Genomic DNA, 22,863 nt, shown 5'->3' on the forward strand with positions numbered 1-22,863 from the left:
CTCTAAGTACGATCTCAGCTGTAAAGTTTTTGTGTATATTGTTTATGATTTCAGGAAATTCCCTTCTATTGAGTTTTTACTTTCAGTTATTGTATTTTTAATCTCTACAAGTTCTATTTGGCTTATTTTCAAATCAGCTAAGTCATTTGGTGGTGGTGATAGTGTTTCCTGCTCCTTGCAAATATTTTTCAAGTATACGTTTTATTTCTTTAAACATAATAATCAGAGATATTTTGTAATTTGGTGTGATGACTCCAATCTATGAAATGTTTACATATTGGTTTCTGCTTTCTGCAATTTCACGGTGTGCTTGGATGTTTCTGAGTGTATATTCTCCTTGAAAATTTATTTGAGGTCATTTGTAATTGCTCAGTCCGTAGCCAAAACAGTCAATCTGCAGCCTCTTTGAACTAAACTTACAGCGTGAGGACTTTTTTCCTATACAAGTGATGTGATTTGGAGCTATGTATCTAGCCCAGGGCTGGTTTGTCTTCACAACTTCTCAGAAATAGTCTCTTCCCTCTGCTCAGCCCAGCACCAAGCAATCCCCTGGTGCAAGGAACCTGTGCCAGCTTACTCCTGGTTTTCTTTTCTTTGATCCCAGCAGGGAACATCTCTTCTTAATCAATGGGCAGACCCAAGGCTTGGATTTCTATTCTGTGAAGCCTGCTCCAGATCATCTGTTTTGGCAAATGCTTTCAGGGTAGAGGCAGTTTCAGTGCTCAGGTTCCTCTCTGGGTTCACACTTTTACCTACATAATTCCTGGTAATTCATTCATTGTTTGTCAGCACTTTTAAGGAGTATTTAAATTATATATTTTATCCCACATTTTTATTGTTTTCAGAGAGTAGATTGGTCTGAATAGCCCACCATACTTACCAGAAAGGGTTCTCTGCTTTCAAGCTTCAAACAGTGTTTTGTCTTATCTGCTTTCATCTTTTGTCTAGTTCTCTTTGTCCTTGTGTACTTAAACCTGTTAAAAATTCCTTTGCTCTCATTTTATTTGTTATTATTATGATTTTTTATCCTCACCCAAGGACATTTTTTCATTGCCTTTTAAAAAAAGATTTTATTTATTTATTTTTAGAGAGGGTAAGGGAGGGAGAAAGAGAGGAAGAGAAACATCAATGTGAGAGAAAAACATCAACTGGTTGCCTCTTGTAGGCCACTGACCGGGGACCAAACCTGCAATCCAAGCATGTGCACCCACTGGGAATTGAACCAACAACCCTTTGCTTTGCGATACGACACCCAACCAACTGAGCCACACCGATCAGGGCTTTATTGCATTTTAGAGAGAGAGGAAGGGCAAGAGAGAAACACCAATGCCAGAGAGAAGCATCAATTGGTTGCTTCTCCTACTGTGCGCCTGGTCCTGGGATCCAACCTACAACCTAGGTATGTGCCTTGATGGTGTATCAAACCCACAACCTTTCCACTATGGAATGACCTCCAACCAACTGAGCCACACCAGCCAGGGCTTTACTCTCATTTTAAAGGAATTTCAGGAAAAGTCAGAGATAAGTAAGTGTCTGTTAATATCTTTTTTACATCATTTTTATAAATAAAAATGTGATTAAAAGAATAAAAATCTAGGTCCTGATAATTCTCTCTGGATGATTCCCTCTGGTCCTGTTACTCGATAACTGATTTCCAACTTGGGGAAAATAGTTGTTCCATAAGATGAGCTCTTTACTAGGTACCCTCCCCTCCTCCTTCTTAGCGTCCTTGGTCTTCATTGCTGCAATGACTGCACTGACTGCACACACTGTGGCAGCCACTGCTCCCACATTTCAGGGAGTAAAGATCGCCTCAGTGGTTTATTTATTTATTTTTCCCAGGGGGCAGCGTGAATGCAGTCCCCGAACACTACAAATTACGCAGTCGAGTTTCCCACGTTTGGGGAAATTATAGGGGTCAGCACATCCAGAGTGCAATGGATAAGGCTCGCCCTGGGAAAACCACCTTCTTGATCATGGCATCTCCCCTGCCAGGTGTCAGTGGTTTAGGTTGAAAAGATTTCACAAGTGATTCTGATATGAACTCAAGTTACTCACGAGAGAATCACTGGGGTAGCTCTTTGCCCTTACAGAAGTACCACTGATGTTTTAAATGTTGATCTTGTATCCTGACTTCTGTACCCTAAGTTACCAAACCCTGTTATGTGCTCTGGTCATATCTGTATTTCTCTAATTGAAAGACTCCACTTGTAAATATTGATATACCTGAGACCCCCAAGCCTGCTCCACCCCCATCCTTTTCTACCTCAATTGATGGCAATTTCTCCTTCAGTTGCTCGGGTCAAAAACCTTAGAGTGATTCTTAACTCCTGTCTTTAAATTATAGCCAATTTCTAATCTTCTGAAAAATCCTGCTCTACTTTCAAACTATATCCTGAATCTGCCCATTTTTCACCACTTCCATTACCACCACTTCTGTACAAATTACAGTCTCCTACACACTGTGGCATGCATTATTGCAATAACCTAGCAGGCCTCCCTACTTCTATCCTTGCCCTGCCCACCCCCACTTTCCACTGGAAGCTTCACTGCCCTCTTCTGCACAGCAGGATAATACCTTCATACATAAGGATTCAGTGAGATAAAATATAAAAGCCTCTGTCAGTGCCTGGAGCTGTGAGTGTTTAGTTCACTGCTGCTTTCCTTCTATGCCCTTTCTTTGGGAAGCTACTTCTCCCTCTTGTGACTTCCTCCTGTGAACACAGACTTGTTATTCAAGAGTTTGAAGTTACAGTGTCAGTTTGATTTTTTAAAATCTGACATCTTCTTCTTTGACTTTTAAAGAGTTTATTGGTTATGAAGACATATTTTTAAAAAAAGATTTTCAAATTTATTTTTAGAGAGGGGAAGGGGGAAAGAAAGAGAGGGAGAGAAACATCAATGTGTGGTTGCCTCTCGCACGCCCCCTACTGAGGATCTGACCTACAACCCAGGCATGTGCCCTGACTGGGAATTGAATTGGCAATCCTTTGGTTGGCAGGCCGGCACTCAATCCACTGATCCGTACAGCCAGGGTGAAGATTTACATTTTAAGTCCTTAGGTAGAAAGTTAAAGAAGGATATAAGAAAAAATGAGCATAGGGAGAAGATGGCAGCAAGATAGGTGGGAGTGGAGTCCACTTCCCCTCGGCACCAGTGAAATGCCTAGCTGATCTGAGGAACAGAGCGAACAGCCAATGGTATTCCAGCATATGTGAAGATCAGAGACCAAAGATAGAGGACATTGAAAGATCAGACGGTAAGAAGAGTGCTTAAGGACAATAAGGTCCCTGGGACAAACGCGGGGACCAGGGTGCCTGAAGCCCCCAGCAGGGGTGCAGGGTCTGCTGCAGGATTCTTGGGAGAGAGCCAGGCTGGGCTGTGTGAAAGGCCAGGTGCTTGTTTGGACTAGGGGGGCTTGAATAGGAAGAATTTTTCAAAAAAGAAAAAGAGAAAATAGAGGCTCTCAGCGGCTTGTTAGAGAACTCTCCGCAGCAGCCGTGGCCTTGCGCCCCTACCCCCTCAGCCCTTTGACTGTGAACGCAGGATAAGCAGCCCCAGCACACACCTGAAGCCCGGTTGGTGCGCACCCAGATCAGCTGGCTGGGCACCCACAACTGAAACCCTGGGTGGGCGAGCACCCTGATCAGTGGCCCGGCTGCCCCTGCACACAGGCCCAAAGCCGGGGATCGGCCACACAACGCAATTAACAGCCTGGCTGCCTGAGGGCGACCACACCTGGAGCACTGGGGACTGAACAACTCCCACCTAGCCCCTGCGCACAGAGCCCTGCAGGGCCTACTTGCTCTCTAGGAGGAAGGCAGAACACTCAGCAAAGGGGAGCTGCAGGGCTAGGGGACACTGCAGTCCCCAGACAGACTTGACCCAGTAGGGGGCTGAACTACCCCAAAGGAGCACTGAGAGCCCCTAGCATCTATGACAGCAAAGAGCAAGAAGGTGGAGTGTGAGTTGCCCCTAATTGGTGCACCTCAAGGACAGCACAACTGGTGAACTAAAGGCCTAGGGGGGAGCAGAAGGACCCTGAGGAACTGGACTGGAGGCTGAACAACAGCAAAGAGTGGCTCAGGAAGGGAGAAAAGTGAAACCAATCCCTCCAACCACCCCCTCCCATTTCACAGACAGGAAGACCAGCAGAACTAACCTGACCAGTTTAAAGCCAGCAGAAGACTTTTTTTTTTCTTCTCTCTCTTTTTTTTTTCTTTCTCCTTTCCCCCTAAATTCCTTCTTCCTTTCTGTCCTTCTTTCTTTTTTTATTCCTTCTTCCTTCCATCCTTTACTTTTTTATTCTTTCTTCCTGCGTTCTTTTAATTTTTTTATTTTAATTTTTGTTAAACTTCCTTCTTATCTTTCCTCTGATCTTTTTTACTCTTCCTTCCTTCCTTCCTTCCTTCCTTCCTTCCTTCCTTCCTTCCGTCCATTCCTTTTCTATTCCCTTTTTCCTTCCTTCCCTTCTCCTTCTTTTTTTTTTTCTTCTTTCTCCTTTTCCCACAGGTGAAACAATAAAACCTGGAGCTTTGAAAGGACCAGAGTTAGACCCTGTTAGACCCATAAACGTCAGCTCAAGACCAGTGAGTGCAGGAGAATAAGGAGATGGCACCACTGAATCCCACTGGCATTCTACCATAGAAGTTCATACCATAAACCCAGGGAATCAGAACAGATCAATTTAAGAAGCAGAGGCTAACAAGAAGAGTCTCACAAACAATGGGGAGACAAAGAAACAATCCCCAAATGAAAGGAAAGGAGGAAGCCTCAGAAAGAATGCTACATGAAATAGAGGTAAGTCAACTATCAGATACTGAGTTCAAAGCAATGGTTATCAGGAAGCTCACAGAGAACTACATGAAATGGCAGGGAAACTACAATTAACTTACTGCAAACTATATCAACATGAAAAAGGAAATAGAAACTATCAACAAAGGCCAAGAGGAAATGAAGAATACAATTTCTGAACTGAAGAACACAGTAGAAGGAATCAAAATCAGACTTGATGAAGCAGATGATCAGATCAGCGAGCTGGAGGACGAAGTAGAAAAAAACACCCAGAAAGCAAGAAAAGGAAAAGAGGCTCAGAAAGAATGAAGAGGAATTAAGGGAAATCCAGGACAACATGAAACGTAATAATATCTGTATAATAAGGATACCAGAAAGAAAAGAAGAAGAGCAAGGGATAGAAAACCTGTTTGAAAAAGTAATGATGGAAAATTTCCCTAATCTGATGAGAGAAAAAGTCACACAAATCCATGAAGCACAGAGAGTCCCAAGCAAGAGGAACCCAAAGAGGCCCACTGCAAGACACATCATAATTAAAATGGCAAAATTCCAAGACAAAGAGAGGATCTTAAAGGCAGCAAGGGAGAAACAGGAAGTAACATACAAAGGAGCCCCAATAAGGTTAGCAACTGACTTCTCAATGGAAACGCTCCAAGCAAGAAGAGAATGGCAAAAAATATTCCAAGTAATGAGAACCAGAGGCCTGCAACCAGGGCTACTTTACCCAGCAAGGCTCTCAATCAAGATAGAAGGCCAAATAAAGAGTTTCCCAGACGAAAGAAGTCTAAAAGAATACACCTCCACCAAACCAGCTCTGCAAGAGATGCTAAAGGGACTGCTTTAAGGAAAGGAAGGAAAAGAGAAAGAGAGAGGAACACAGGTAGGAAAAAATGGCAATGAATAACTACCTATCGATAATAACCTTAAACGTAAATGGATTAAATGCTCCAATCAAAGGACATAGAATAGCTGAATGGATAAGAAAACATGACCCACACATATGCTGCCTACAAGAGACCCACCTCAGGACAAAAGACCTACACAGACTGAAAGTGAAGGGCTGGAAACAAATTTTCCAAGGAAATGGACAGGAAAAAACAGCAGGGGTAGCAATACTCATATCAGACAAAATAGACTTCCAAAGAAGGGCCATAAAGAGAGACCCAGAGGGTCACTTCATAATACTCAAAGGAAGAATCCACCATGAAGACATAAACATTGTAAATATATATGCACCCAACATAGGACACCCAAATTCATAAAGAAAATCTTGAAGGACTTCAAGAAAGATATTGACAGCAACACAATTATAGTAGGGGACTTTAACACCCCACTGTCAAAAATGGACAGGTCTTCCAAACAAAATATCAACAAGGATATTGTGTCACTTAACAATACCCTAGAGGAAATGGACTTAACTGATATATATAGAGCTCTTCATCCCAAAGAAGCAAAATACACATTCTTTTCAAGTGTATATGGAACATTTTCAAAGATAGACCACATGATAGGACACAAAGCAAGCCTCAACAAATTCAAGAAAATTGAAATGATATCAAGCATGTTCTCTGACCACAAGGGACTGAAACTAGAACCCAACCCCAAAGGAAAAAACCCAAAACACTCAAAATCATGGAGACTGAATAGCATGCTATTAAACAATGAATGGGTCAAGAACGAGATTAGGGAAGAAATCAAAAACTTTCTGGAAACAAATGAAAATGAACTCACAACAACCCAAACCCTATGGGACACAGCAAAGGCAGTCCTGAGAGGGAAGTTCATAGCAATACAGGCCTACCTTAAAAAGATAAAAACATTTCAAACAAACAACCTAACCCTACGCCTACTCTTAAGAACTCGAGGAACAACAACAAAGACACCCCAGAGCAAGTAGAAGGAAGGAAATAACCAAGATCAGAGCAGAGTTAAAGGACATAGAGACTAAAAGCACAATTCTAAGGATCAATGAATCCAGGAGCTGGCTCTTTGAAAAGATGAACAAAATCGACAAGCCTTTAAGTAGGCTCATCAAGAAAAAAAGGGAGAGGATACAAATAAACACAATTAGAAATGAAAGAGGAGAGATTACAACTGATATCACAGAAATACAAAGGACTGTAAGAAATTACTGTGAAGAACTGTATGCCAAGAAATTTGAAAACCTAGGTGAAACGGACACATTTCTAGAAAAATATAATCTTCCAAAATTGAATGAAGAAGCAGAAAACCTGAACAGACCAATAACAGCAAACGAAATTGAAGCAGTAATCAAAAAACTCCCAACACACAAAAGCCCTGGACCAGATGGTTTCACAGGAGAATTCTTTTTTTTTTTTTTTTTTTTTTTTTTTTTTTTTTAATTTATTTATTGTTATTTAATTACAGTTGTATGCCTTTTCCCCCATCCCTTCACCCCACCCCAGGTGAACCCACTTCCCTCCCCCCTCTCCACCCTCCCCCTTGGATTTGTTCATGTGTCCTTTATAGTAGTTCCTGTAATCCCCTCTACCTACTGTCCCCGCCCCCACCCCCCACCCCCGCCCTTGCTATTGTTACATTGTTCTTAACTTCAATGTCTCTGGTTATATTTTGTTTTCTTTTTCCTTCTATTGCTTATGTTCCAGTTAAAGGTGAGATCATATGGTATTTGTCCCTCACTTCCTGGCTTATTTCACTTAGCATAATGCTCTCCAGTTTCATCCATGCTGTTGCAAAGGGTATAAGCTCCTTCTTTCTCTCTGCTGCGTAGAATTCCATTGTGTAAATATACCATAGTTTTTGGATCCACTCGTTTGCTGATGGGCACTTCGGTTGCTTCCAGTATTTGGCTATTGTAAATTGTGCTGCTATGAACATTGGGGTGCACAGATTCTTTTGGATTGGTGTTTCAGTGTTCTTAGGGTATAATCCCAGCAGCGGAATTGCTGGGTCAAAGGGCAGTTCCATTTTTAGTTTTCTGAGGAAATTCCATATTGTTTTCCACAGTGGCCTCACCAGTCTGCATTCCCACCAACAGTGCACTAGGGTTCCCTTTTCTCCGCATCCTCTCCAACATTTGTTTGTGGATTTGTTTATGTTGGCCATTCTGACTGGTGTGAGATGATACCTCATTGTGGTTTTAATTTGCATCTCTCTGATGGCTAGTGATGCTGAGCATCTTTTCATATGTCTCTGGGCCTTCTGTATGTCTTCCTTGGAGAAGTGTCTGTTCAAGTCCTTTGCCCATTTTTTAATTGGGTTGTTTGTCTTCCTGGAGTGGAGTCGTGTGAGTTCTTTATATATTTTGGAGATCAGGCCCTTGTCTGAGGTATCATTGGCAAATATGCTTTCCCATATTGTTGGTTCTCTTTGTAATTTGGTGCTGTTTTCTTTAGCCATGCAGAAGCTTTTTATTTTGATGAGGTCCCATTTGTTTATTCTTTCCTTTATGTCCCTTGCTTTAGGGGATGTGTCTGTGAGGATGTTGCTGCGTGGAATGTCTGAGATTTTCCTGCCAATGTTTTCTTCAAGGACTTTTATGGTGTTACGGCTTATATTTAAGTCTTTTATCCATCTTGAGTTTATTTTCGTGTATGGCGTAAGTTGGTGATCGAGTTTCATTTTTTTGCACGTAGCTGTCCAGATCTCCCAACACCATCTGTTGAAGAGACTGTTTATGCTCCATTTTATGCTCCTGCCTCCTTTGTCAAATATTAATTGATCGTATAGATTTGAGTTTATTTCTGGGCTCTCTATTCTGTTCCATTGGTCTATGAGCCTGTTTTTATGCCAGTACCAGGCTGTTTTGATTACCGTTGCCTTGTAATACAGTTTGATATCAGGTATTGTGATACCTCCTGCTTTGTCCTTCTTTCTCAAAATTGCTGCTGCTATTCGAGGTCGTTTATGGTTCCATATGAATTTCTGTAATGTTTGTTCTATATCTGTGAAATATGTCATGGGTACTCTAATAGGGATTGCATTGAATCTATAAATTGCTTTGGGTAGTATGGCCATTTTGATGATGTTAATTCTTCCAATCCATGAACATGGTACATGCTTCCATTTGTTTGTATCTTCCTTAATTTCTTTCTTCAGTGTTGTGTAGTTTTCTGAGTACAGGTCTTTTACCTCCTTGGTTAGGTTTATTCCTAGGTACTTTATTTTTCTTGTTGCTATATCGAATGGGATTTTTTTCCTGATTTGTGTTTCTGCAGTTTCGTTGTTGGTGTACAGGAATGCCTTTGATTTCTGGGTATTGACTCTGTATCCAGCTATTTTGCCAAATTCATTTATTAGGTCGAGTAGTTTTTGAGTGGAGTCTATAGGGTTTTCCATGTACACTATCATGTCGTCTGCAAACAGTGACAGTTTCATTTCCTCCTTTCCAATTTGGATGCCTTTTATTGCTTTTTCTTGTCTGATTGCTGTGGCTAGGACTTCCAATACTATGTTGAATAGGAGTGGTGAGAGAGGGCATCCTTGTCTTGTTCCTGATCTTAGTGGGAAAGCTCTAAGTTTTTGTCCATTGAATGTGATGCTGGCTGTAGGTCTCTCATATATGGCCTTAATTATGTTGAGGACTGCTCCCTTTATTCCCACTTGGCTGAGTGTTTTTATCAGAAATGGGTGCTGTATCTTATCGAATGCTTTTTCCGCATCTATTGATATGATCATGTGATTTTTGTCTTTGCTGTTGTTGATGTGATGTATTATGTTTATTGATTTGCGAATATTGTACCATCCTTGCATCCCTGGGATGAATCCCACTTGGTCATGGTGGATGATCTTTTTAATATATTGCTGGATGCGGTTTGCTAATATTTTGTTGAGAATTTTAGCGTCTATGTTCATCAGCGATATTGGCCTGAAGTTTTCTTTCTTCGTTGTGTCTTTATCTGGTTTTGGGATTAGGATGATTCACAGGAGAATTCTACAAAACATTTAAGGAAGAGCTAACCCCTATCCTTCACAGACTATTCAAAAAAATCCAAACTGATGGAAGACTTCCAAACTCTTTTTATGAAGCCAGCATCATCCTAATCCCAAAACCAGATAAAGACACAATGAAGAATGAAAATTTCAGGCCAATATCACTGATGAACATAGACGCTAAAATTCTCAACTAAATATTGGCAAACCACATCCAGCAATACATTAAAAAGATCATACACCATGACCAAGTGGGATTCATCCCAGGGATGCAAGGATGGTACAATATTTGCAAATCAATAAACATAATACATCACATAAACAACAGCAAAGACAAAGATCGCATGATCATATCAATAGATGCGGAAAAAGCATTTGACAAGATACAGCACCCATTTCTGATAAAAACACTCAGCAAAGTGGGAATAGAGGGAGCATTCCTCAACATAATAAAGGCCATATATGACAGACCTACAGCCAACATCATACTCAATGGACAAAAACTTAGAGCTTTCCCACTAAGATCAGGAACAAGACAAGGATGCCCTCTCTCACCACTCCTATTCAACATAGTCTTGGAAGTCCTAGCCACAGCAATCAGACAAGAAAAAAGAAATAAAAGGCATCGAAATTGGAAAGGAGGAAATGAAACTGTCACTGTTTGCAGATGACATGATAGTGTACATGGAAAATCCTATAGACTCCACCAAAAAACTACTCGACCTAATAAATGAATTTGGCAAAACAGCTGGATACAAAGTCAACACTCAGAAATCAAAGGCATTCCTGTATACCAACAACAAAACTGCAGAAACAGAAATCAGGAAAAAAAATCCCATTTGATATAGCAACAAGAAAAATAAAGTACCTAGGAATCAACCTAACCAAGGAGGTAAAAGACCTGTACTCAGAAAACTACACAACACTGAAGAAAGAAACTAAGGAAGACACAAACAAATGGAAGCATGTACCATGCTCATGGATTGGAAGAATTAACATCATCAAAATGGCCATACTACCCAAAGCAATTTATAGATTCAATGAAATCCCTATTAAAGTACCCATGACATATTTCACAGATATAGAACAAACATTTCAGAAATTCATATGGAACCATAAATGACCCTGAATAGCTGCAGCAATTTTGAGAAAGAAGAACAAAGCAGGAGGGATCACAATACCTGATATCAAACTGTATTACAAGGCCACGGTAATCAAAACAGCCTGGTACTGGCATAAAAACAGGCACATAGACCAATGGAACAGAACAGAGAGCCCAGAAATAAACTCAAGTCTTTACGGTCAATTAATATTTGACAAAGGAGGCAGGAGCATAAAATGGAGCAAAAACAGCCTCTTCAACAAATGGTGTTGGGAGATCTGGACATCTACGTGCAAAAAAATGAAATTCGATCACCAACTTACACCATACACAAAAATAAATTCAAGATGGATAAAAGACTGAAATATAAGTCGTAACACCACAAGAGTCCTAGAGGAAAACATTGGCAGGAAAATCTCAGACATTCCACGCAGCAACATCCTCACAGACATGTCCTCTAAAGCAAGGGACATAAAGGAAAGAATAAACAAATGGGACCTCATCAAAATAAAAAGCTTCTGCATGGCTAAAGAAAACAGCATTAAAATAAAAAGAGAACCAACAGTATGGGAAAACATATTTGCCAATGATACCTCAGACAAGGGCCTGATCTCCAAAATATATAAAGAACTCACACGACTGCACTCCAACCCAATTAAAAAATGGGCAAAGGACTTGAACAGACAATTCTCCAAGGAAGACATACAGAGGGCCCAGTGACATATGAAAAGATACTCAGCATCACTAGCCATCAGAGAGATGCAAGTTAAAACCACAGTGAGGTACCATCTCACACCGGTCAGAGTGGCCAACATGAACAAATCAACAAACAAATGTTGGAGAGGATGCGGAGAAAGGGAACCCTAGTGCACTGTTGGTGGGAATGCAGACTGGTGAGGCCACTGTGGAAAACAGTATGGAATTTCCTCAGAAAACTAAAACTGGAACTGCCCTTTGACCCAGCAATTCTGCCGCTGGGATTATTCCCTAAGATCCCTGAAACACCAGTCCAAAAGAACCTATGCACCCCAATGTTCATAGCAGCATAATTTACAATAGCCAAGTACTGGAAGCAACCTAAGTGTCCATCAGCAAATCAGTGGATCCAAAAACTATGGTATATTTACACAATGGAATTCTATGCATCCAGAGAGAAAGAAGGAGCTTATACCCTTTGCAACAGCATGGATGGAACTGGAGAGCATTATGCTAAGTGAAATAAGCCAAGAGGTGAGGGACAAATACCATATGATCTCATCTTTAACTGGAACATAATCAACAAAAGAAAAAAGGAAACAAAATATAACCAGTGACATTGAAGTTAAGAACAATCTAACAATAACCAGAGGGGAGTGGGGAGGGGACAGTGGGGAGAGGGGTTTACAGGAGCTACAATAAAGGACACATGGACAAAATCAAGGGGGAGGGTGGAGGCGGGGAAGGGAGGTGGGATTGGCTGGGGTGGGGTGAAGGGATGGGGAGAAAAGGCATACAACTGTAATTGAATAACAATAAAAAATTAAAATTTAAAAAAAATAGAAAGATTAAAAAACAATAATAAAGAAAAAATAGCATAAAGGCATTGAGGGTTGACATTTGCATTAAGTTTCTACTTGACACATAACCTAGAACCCAAATTAGCTGACAGCTGAGTCTCTGGTCCTCCCCAACATCCCTCTTCAGCCTTAGATATCCAGAAGGAACACAGTACTAAATTCAGGGGCCCTGGAATCACTTCATGTGAATTTGAACTCCTGGTTCAGCCTGTTACTATTGGCCTTAAGCAAGCTACTCAGGCACTGGAAACTCAGCCTTCTCATCTTCAAAGAGGAGATATAATACACATATTGATTCCAGGATGGTGGTCAGGCTGGACAGAGGCCACGGATATGAAGCATTTGGCAGTGCCTCACTACATGTGAACTATCATTATTCTAGAGCTTGGAATCCAGAAACAGAATCAGGTTGGGCTTAAGCTCACAAGGTCACATGGATACAACTGGATCCTGAACAGGGCCTCCAGGTCAAGGTGGCTGTGAAATGCTCCCCACTTTTAGGACTGAGTAAGGCCTCTGCTCTCTGGGGCTGCCCCTCCCTTCCTCCACACCACCAAAGCTTGGGGGATAAGAAGGGTGGATGCTTCTTCCAGCTGTGGGATGGCATTAAAACTGCACATCTATTACTTTTCTGAGGCACCTCCTCATAGCACATATTTTCTCAGACTAATACCGAATGTCAGCTATGTGCCAGGCATTGTGCTAGTTTGTTCTAGCTTGCAAAGATAGATACAATTTCGATGCCTGCTCTCAAACATCTTAAAATCTAACTAGGGGGATAAGATGTGACTGTGCCATGTACCGAGTTGATAATTATTTATTGACCACCTACCTTTCCTAAGACATTGAATGATTCAAGCACAGCCTTAGCAATCCAGAGAAGGGAGAGATGGTGGTGGCTTGGTCATACCCATCTAACCAGTGCCTGACCTCTGGAAATGCTGATGAGACGGATGGATGGAGTTGGTTGGATGGGTGCTTGTCAGGGAACGTTTCAAAGTAAAACTAGCCGTGGATCTTGTTGAACAGAATTTACTCTGTGGAGAAGATGGTGCAAAGATACAGTCCTCAGGTTCATTTGAGGCTGTCAGGCAATTAATCTAGCCATATGTAAGTGTTTCTATAGGGTCTGAGTGGAAAATTCAAATGGCTATGGGCTCCATAAAGAAAAGCAAGTAAGTCAAGGAGGCTGGGTACTTATTCTGTGTTGTCTTTACACATGCATCCCTCTTGGTCTACTTTCCACTTGTGCACTTTTTTAACCTCCTTTTTTTTTTATCTCCTTTTTTTTTTTTTTTAATCTTCACTCAAGGACATTCTTACTGACTTTAGAGAGGGAAAGGGAGGGAGAAAGAGGGGGAGAGTAACATCAATGTGAGAGAGAAACATTGATTGTTTGCCTCTCATACACACCCTGACCAGGGACCAAACCCAAAATCTAGTCATGTGCCCTGACTAGGAATCAGACCTGTCACCTTTCAGTTTATGGGATGATGCTCCAACAAACTAAGCCACACTGGCCAGGGCCATTTGTGACTTTTGACACAGTTACCAAAACCAAAAGCCTATTTATTTTATGAAAAACATCTGTGCAAGCACAACGGCCGATCCTCGGGTTTAGAGACAAGGAGTACCTGGGAGTAGGAGAGGGGCCTAAAGTGAAGTGGGGACACAGCCCTACATAAGAGAGCAGCCACTTCTCAGATTAAACCAGTTTCTGAATGCAAGAACATGGGCCAACCGTTTCCAGCTCCACTGATGTTTCAAAAGACGCTGGAAATACAGACTTTTTAAACGAACTCTTCCAATTTTAAAATAAATACCAATTAGAATTTTAAGAAGGCATTTGATGGACCAGTTGAGACACAATTTCCAATTGTAGTGACCAGTCTGTACCCTCTACTTAGGAAACCAAGAGAAATCAGGTTAGAAAGTTGGGCTGAAGCCAAGTTTCAAATGCCCTTAAATGCCATGCTAAAAAATTGCCACTTGAGTGTACAGTTTTAAAGACTATATATATGGTTTATCGAACAAAGGAGTGACTAGATGCAAGGGTAGTGGAGTGGCATAGGAAATAAAAGGGGAGGCAGTTAGACCTGTAGGTTACTGCAATAACACTGGTTTGTTGACAATGAGTTTGAAAGATGTGGCAGTAAGACTACAAAGATGGGTTGGGCCAAAAAAGATGAAGCCTAAAAACTTGGTAAGGATGAGAGAATTGAAAGGGAGAGCAAGAGGAAAGATAACTGAGGTTCCAACTTGACTGAGAATGAGTCATCTCTCTTGCCAGAACGGCCAGGCAGGTCACTGTTAGGCGTGCTGAGTGTAGAGGAGTTAGTCTAATGATCAAGTCATCACCCCAACAGGGGAAGAGGTCTGCAATCCTGGCTCTGCTCCTAGAGGGCGGGCATCTCGACAAACCCGGTTATAAAATAGACTTTATAAACAAGTAGCCTATAAAATGGGGATGATGCCACTGACTTCCCAAGGAGGTTGTGGGGAACAAGGAAGAAGCAGACCGGCCAGCACTAGGGAGGGGGAAGATGAAGGAATGCTCTTTCCTGGGGCTCTGGAAGGCTCAAGGTCTTAGGGAAGGGGCCGGCAGAGGACCACTTTCTGCCAAGGACCAGGCTGCCAGCCCTTCCCGGAGAATCGCCCGCCGCCACGTGCGTCCCGGATCAGCCAGGCGGGTAGAGGACCAGAATGCACTGCGGCAACCAAGTTCAGAGACGCCCCTCTCCCGCATTCCCCGCGCGCTGCGGGTCTGCGCGGGCCGCCCCCCACTCCCCAGTTCAGGATCTTCCCTTTCTGGAACTCAGGAGGGCAGGGATGCCTTTACGGGGGTCCCTGCCCCTGCCCCCACATCCTTTGTGGGGAGGGCCGTGCCGGGCAAGCGAGCGCCGCGAGCCAGTCACATTCCCTGAGTCCTCACACTCGCCGGAAGTGCACTCGCCTCCCGCCCACTACAGCGCCTCTCTAGGAGCCGGGGGTGCTGGCGTCTCAGTGGGAATAACCCCTTCGGCCCCAGTTGGCTAAATCTATACCTGGAGGAATTCGTTCATTTTTCCTCCTGGGCCGGGTTGAGCTGTCTTGGGTTACCACAGAGGAACGTTTTGATGAGTGAGTGCTGCGCCTCTATCTAGTCGGCCGAGACCTACCGCCTGGGTTTCCGTCCCAGCTCCGCTGAGCTGCTGAGCAACCTTGCACAGGTTATTTAGCGTCTCTGAGCCTGGGCTCTCTTGCCTGTAAAATAATCTTATCAACCTCGAAGTCTTGCTGTAAATACTCAATACATGTAAAGCACTTAGAAGAGTGCCTCATAGTAAGTGCTTGACGAATGCTAGTTATCATTTTTTACTGTTACCTTTTAAAAAAGGACTACTGGTAAACGGTCAGTTTTGTGATATGAAAACGAGGAACTTGATAGAAATGATAGTAAGCGCTACTATTATTGAGGACCTTCTTTGTGCTACGTTCCTTACACGCCTTGTCTCTATTTCCTTAGGGCACTTCTGTATTGTTATCCCCATTTTATGAAGAAACTGAGGTTAATTACTGAGTGCATGTCAGAGTCTGATTTGAACACGAGGCCCTCTAATTCCAGGGTGCATGCCTTTCCCTCTCCTCCACAATGCATCTCTGATTTTGGATTTTTTTTCTGAGACTTCCTAACTAAAGCTTCAAAACCCATGACAATGTCACGGGCATGACTGTCTAGTTAGTCCAGAGCTGAGGACACTGTGCAAAATCACCTAATCCCTACAACAGGATAAAAATCGACAATGAATAGTGCTGCCCCAGAATGAACAGCATCCTTGCTTAAAGAAAAGGATCTTGTGACCTAGTTGCAGGCATCCGAAGAGACAAAGGCACTGAGTATATATTTTAGGATAAAATAAACCTACATTTTTATGTGTAAAAACTATTACCCTCTAGCCCAAACTTTCACACAACCTGTGGAAAGAAACCTTGGAGGCCAGTCCAACTGGCCATTTCTTCCTGATTCTATCCTCAGGGTCCTTCTGGGCAGTTTCCACACGGCTCCAACATTTAGTACTACAGATCTTTGGTTTAGAACGTGGCCAGGCAGAGCAGCCCAGGAGAGTGTGGGCATGGGGAGCATGAGAAAAAGGGGTGGGGGCAATCGGAAATGAGGAACTGGAGTGGGTAGACATGGACTTTCTCACCTCCATGCCCTTGGCCACGTTGCTCCCTCTGCCTGGTTTAAGCTTTGAGAGGGCAGGACGTTGTCCATCTTGTCGTTTCTGCACCCTAACACCAAGAAAGGCCGGCTTTCTCAGGATCACTCCACCAGTTAGTGATTTAGTCAGGACTGTTGGGTCAGAAAGGGTCATTGAGTGTCTCTTGTAATGTACCCACTGGCAGGAAGAGGAGTGTAGCGCCACCCCAGGTCAAAGACCACACACGCTTTCTCCAGCAAGGAAATAAAGCCCATACAACACAGTGTAGATGTTTTCTGATAAGATTCGTTTTACGTTTTTCTTTTTCACTTTTTTTATATTTTGAAAAAATTCAAACGGTATAAAGAGAGAAAAGTGAAAAGCAAGCTGCCCTCCTGCCTCTGTCCAACCCCAGCCCCTACCACCACCACCTGAGGTGAGCACTGTTGCCAGTTTCTTGTGGAGCCTTCTAGAAATAATCTATGCATGTGCATCACCTTATAGAAAAATACAAGAAGATAGCACATACTAGTTACTTGCTTCCCCCTTGCTTTTTTCACATAACAACATATTTTGGAGAATATTTCATGTCAGTTTATACATATCTGCTTTGTTTATTTTCACAGCTGCTGAGTGTTCCATTATATGGCAATGCCATAATTTTTTTTTCTTTTCAATCCTCACCTGAGGACATATTCAATGATCTCAGAGAGAAAGGGAGAAACATTGACTGGCTGACCCCCGGTCCCTGTAGGCACCCCAACCAGGGGTCCAACCCACAACCCTCTTGGTGTATGGGACGATGCACCAACCAACTGAGCCAGCAGCCAGGGCAATATGCCATACTTTATTTAATCAACTCCCCTACTGGTGGACATGTAGGTTATTTTCAGTCTTCTGCTACCAAAAGAACATGTCAATGCAATTACCGTGCACGCATCTTTGGGTGCGTGTGGGATCTGGAAGCAGACTTGCTGAGTCAAAGGGTGTGGGCATTTTGAATTTTGACCAGCGTAGCCAAATTTTCCTCCCTCCAAAGAGGCAGTGCAGATGTATACTCTTACTAATCATATTTGAGAGTGCCTGGTTCTCCATGTAGTATATATCTAACTCTTTATATTTGATAACCTTAGATGAAAAATATTTCATGGTGTTTTCTTTTTTTTTGCATTATGAGATTTGTTTTATAACAAACACTGGTAGGAGGAAATTGAAATCTAACATTGGAGGTGTGTAATTTTAAGAAAGCATTGTGCTGCTTTGAATTAGTTCACATCTCCTGACCTGACGTGGACACATAAAATGAGAAAATTTCCCAGTGAGCATTCCAAGCCACCTGACTCCTTGGAGAAGTGATGCAGGAGATAGACAAGGGACATTCCAATTTTCAAAAAAAAGTGGGGAAATATACTAATAATACAAACTGAAAGGGACTTACAGGAGAACTTTCTCCCAAGCCTCATGTGAATTATGTAACAAATATTTGCTTGGGCCTCTAGAAATTTCAACAAATCTGTAACCCATTTTCAGCAGTTGTGTAAGCAGAACTTTGTGCCATGTGCTTGTGTACCAGCCTCGGATTCATGGCATCACTTCCCCTACTTTCCTTCTACCGTTTTTTGTGGGGTTGTTTTTTTTTTTTTTTTTTTAGCTTGTTAATGATACTTTTCTCCTTCGGCTACTATCAGCAGTAATAGCCAGCAGTTAGTGGCTATGAGTCTTACTGGATGCAAGGCGCCTGTCGCAGAATATGTGGCCCGATAAATGCCTCAAGTCCTTTTTGAAACCAAGCAAGGTATAAATAAAGAAACAAACAAACACAGCTGCCAAATTCCCTCACCTCCTTTCTGTTACCCACCTAAAGGTGTCTTTTTGATATCTGAGGCTATATGTATTGGAGAAAGACTCCACGTCTTTGACTGCATAGTTCTCCTTATGAATCTGTATTTGAAAACAAACAAACCTTTAACTGGAACATAATCAACAAAAGAAAAAAAGCAAACAAAATATAAACAGAGACATTGAAATTAAGAACAACGTAACAATAGCCAGAGGGGAGTGAGGAGGGGATAGTGGGGAGAGGGGTCTATAGGAGCTACTATAAAGGACACAAGGACAAAATCAAGGGGGAGGGTAGAGGTGGGGGAGGGAGGTGGGACTGGCTGGAGTGGGGTGAAGGGATGGGGAGAAAATGCAGACAATTGTAACTGAATAAAAATTTTAAAAAAATTCAATGCAGAAAAAAACCCCTACAAAACAATACAAGCATCTCTTAGCAGACAGAAGCCATTTATCAAGTGATAATAACCTCACAAAACTTAACCCCTAAGTCCCCAATAAGGAAGATGTTGATCACCAAGAGCCCACGAAAAGCCACAGTACCAGACAACTCTAGTGTCATTTATTCCGTGAAAACAAGAACAGGGATTGACAGTGACTGGGTGCTCTCTCATGCTAGACCCTCGTCTAAGCTATTTTGCATTAATATGTTTAATCCTCGCATCCACCCTATGAAGTGGGAAATATTTTCTTTATTTTTATTTTTTAGTTATTTTTTATTTTTTATTTATGTATTTATTTTAATGGAATTTATTGGGGGTGACATTGGTTAATAAATTATATAGGTTTCAGGTGTAGAATTCTCTAATACTCATCTGTATATTGTATGTTCACCACCCCAAGTGGGAAATTTTTCTACAGCTATAAGGTTACAAGGTTCATAGACCAAGGAACCTAGATCTAGTTTAGATGGATTCCAGCAAGGCATGTACTAATTTCTCTACTCCCATCCTTGAGATAAGATGAACAGATATTGACTGTATATCCTGCATTTAGAGTTATAAGTAATTACAAGATTATGCACCACCAAAGCCAGAGAAAGGCTCACAGATTTGACCCAATATTTCTATTTCTGGGACTGTATTTTAAGAAAACAACCAAACCCTGGCCGGTGTGGCTCAGTTGGTTGGGTGTCTTGTCTTGCAAAGCAAAAGGTCACTGGTTTGATTCCCAGTCAGGGTACAGGCCTGAATTTCAGGTTTGGTTCCCGGTCAGGACTCATACAAGAGGCAGCTGACCAATGTTTCCCTCTCACATAGATGTTTCTCTCCCTCTCTTTCTCTCCCACTTCCCCCCTCTAAAAAATAATAATAATTAATTATTTTAAAAGAAAAAAGAAATTGATCAAAATTTGGGAAATATATACAAGGTCTGTCCAGAAGGTGTCCAGCCATGTAATATGAAGAAAACTAGAGACATTTATTGAAGAAGATACAAGATACTTGTACATAGGACAATGACACCTCAGTCCCCTTCAAATTAGGCACCTTGGGACCTCACAGAGTTCTCCCAATCACTATCAGCTGCCCCATCATATTTTCCTGAATCTCATTGATGATCTGAACGCTCTTCCCTTTCAGAGGTGATTTTAGTTTTTGGAAGAGCCAGAAGTCCCAGGGCACCAAATCTGGGCTGTAGCAGGGCTGATTCACCTGGGTGATTTGCTGTTTCACAAAAACACTCTGCATGAGACATGATGCAAGAGTGGGTGTATTGTCATGATGAAGCTGTCAATCACCAGTTGCCCATAGCTGCAGCTTTTTGAATCATCTGAATAGTTTCCATGGAGGAATGTTCAAGTTTAGCACAAAATTTAATGCAGATTCATTGCTCTACTCAGTCATTTTGAATGCAACGGCCACTCACTACACATGCTCAACTCAATGGTGTCTGCCACCCTCACTGACTAGTACAGTGAAGTCGTCACTGTTCACACATGCATTTGTCTTGGCTGCCAGGTTACACTGATGTCGTGCAAACTGTTCTCATTATATTAGCAATGGCTGTACTTTTTCCGGACAGACCTCATCATATTCTCAGAGGTTTTCATCAAAGTTTTATGTATAAGAGCAAAAATATAGTGGCTGTGTAAATATTTAACAAGAGAGAAATGACTCAGCAAAATGTGGTATTTGTGAGCCCTGATTGGTGTGACTCAGTGGATCGAGCGTCAGCCTCCGAAAGAAAGGGTCGCCGGTTCAATTCCCAGTGAGGGCACATGCCTGGGTTGCAGGCCAGGTCACCAACAAGGGGCACATGAGAGACAACTGCACTTTGATATTTCTCTCCCTCTCTTTCTCCCTCCCTTCCCCTCTCTAAAATAAATAAATAAAATCTTTAAAAAATATATGATAGTTGTGGAAATTGTGTGATCAACCATGAAAATTATGCCTGTGAAGACAATGAAGCAGCAAAAACCTACAACTGTGCTTTTTTAAAAGCTTAGAGAAACAGCTGATGAATGCACAAATCAACAACAAATTGATGTTTCTCTCCTTTCCTCCCTGTATCTAAACCCAATTTTTTAAAATTATAAAAGTTTAGAAAAAATATAGAAAGGAAATACAACAAAATGCAAAAATAGTTGAACTTGGAGCAGGTGAAAAAGGTGTTATTTAATTTTTTATCATATTTTCTTTTGTATGGTTATATTACTTTTCTTGCACCAAAAAAAAATTGTATTTAGGCCAAAATGAAAGCTGAAGTTAAGTAATGGGAAAAACAGGGGAAGAAGCAATCAAAATTCATGATCAGTGTATACACACACCTCTTTTAATCTTTACACTCTTCTGCCTAAGATGGAGGCGTACGTAGACACACTGTGCCTCCTCACACAACCTAAAGAAGGACAACAACAATTTAAAAACAAAAAACAACCAGAACTGACAGAAAATCGAACTCTATGGAAGTCCGACAACCAAGGAGATAAAGAAGAAACATTCATCCAGACCGGTAGGAGGGGCAGAGACTGGCAGCCAGGGCGGAAATAAAGCCTCAAACCTCTGATTGAAAACACCCGTGGGGGTTGAGGCGGCAGTGGGAGAAACTCCCAGCCTCACAGGAGAGTTCGTTGGGGAGACCCACAGGGTCCTAGAACATACACAAACCCACCCACTCGGGAATCAGCACTAGAGGGGCACAGTTTGATTGTGGGTAGCGGAGGGAGTGACTGAAATCCGGCAGAGAGTGGAGCAAGCGCCATTGCTCCCTGTCGGGCCCCTCCCCCACATACAGTGTCACAGCGCAGTGACTAGCGTTACCCCGCCATGGTGAACACCTAGGGCTCTACCCCTTTATGTAACAGGCGCGCCAAGACAAAAAAAAAAAAAAAAAAAAAGGCCCAAATGAAAGAACAGATCAAAGCTCCAGAAAAAATACAACTAAACAAGGAAGAGATAGCCAACCTATCAGATGCACAGTTCAAAACACTGGTAATCAGGATGCTCATAGAATTGGTTGAATCTGGTCACAAATTTGATGAAAAAATGAAGGCTATGCTAACAGAAGCAAAGGAAAGTGTACAGGGAACCAATAGTGATGGGAAGGAAACTGGAACCCAAATCAACACTGTGGACCAGAAGGAAGGAAGAAACATCCAACCAGAAAAGAATGAAGAAACAAGAATTCAAACAAATGAGGAGGGGCTTAGGAACCTCCAGGACATCTTTAAATGACGTTCCAACATCCGAATTATAGGGGTGCCAGAAGGAGAAGAGGAAGAACAAAAAATTGAAAACTTATTTGAACAAATAATGAAGGAGAACTTCCCCAGTCTGGCAAAGGAAATCGACTTCCAGGAAGTCCAGGAAGCTCAGAGAGTCCCAAAGAAGCTGGACCCAAGGAGGAACACACCAAGGCACATCATAATTACATTAGCCAAGATTAAGTAGAAGGAGAGAATCTTAGAAGCAGCAAGAGAAAGGGACACAGTTACCTACAAAGGAGTTCCATAAGACTGTCAGCTGATTTCTCAAAAGAGGCCTTACAGGCAAGAAGGGGCTGGAAAGAAGTATTTGAAGTCATGAAAGGCAAGGACCTACATCCAAGATTGCTCTATCCAGCAAAGCTATCATTTAGAATGAAAGGACAGATAAAGTGCTTCTCAGATAAGGTCAAGTTAAAGGAGTTCATCATCACCAAGCCCTTCTTATATGAAATATTAAAGGGACTTATCTAAGAAAAAGAAGATAAAAAATATGAACAGTAAAAATGACAGCAAACTCACAGTTATTAACAACCACACCGAAAACAAAAACAAAAGAAAACTAAGCAAACAACTAGAACAGGAACAGAACCATAGAGATGGATATCACATGGAGGGTTATCAACAGGGGAGTGGGAGGGGAAGAGACGGGGGAAAGGAACAGAGAATAAGTAGCATAAATGGTAGGTAGAAGATAGACAGGGGGAAGTTAAGAATAGTATAGGAAATGTAGAAGCCAAAGAACTTATATGTATGACCCATGGGCATGAACTA

At 41.9% G+C, this 22,863-nt stretch overlaps 1 non-coding gene across 1 annotated transcript; it reads right to left on the minus strand.

The window, feature by feature from the left end:
- Positions 1-1,839: 1,839 nt before the first annotated feature.
- LOC112304912 (U1 spliceosomal RNA) lies at positions 1,840-2,001 on the minus strand. The gene has a single exon (XR_002974793.2). It is a non-coding gene; the product is annotated as a U1 spliceosomal RNA (small nuclear RNA).
- Between the last annotated feature and the right edge of the window lie 20,862 nt (positions 2,002-22,863).

This window comes from Desmodus rotundus, chromosome 1 (genome assembly GCF_022682495.2).
Source record: "Desmodus rotundus isolate HL8 chromosome 1, HLdesRot8A.1, whole genome shotgun sequence".
Classification (NCBI taxonomy): Eukaryota; Metazoa; Chordata; class Mammalia; order Chiroptera; family Phyllostomidae; genus Desmodus; species Desmodus rotundus.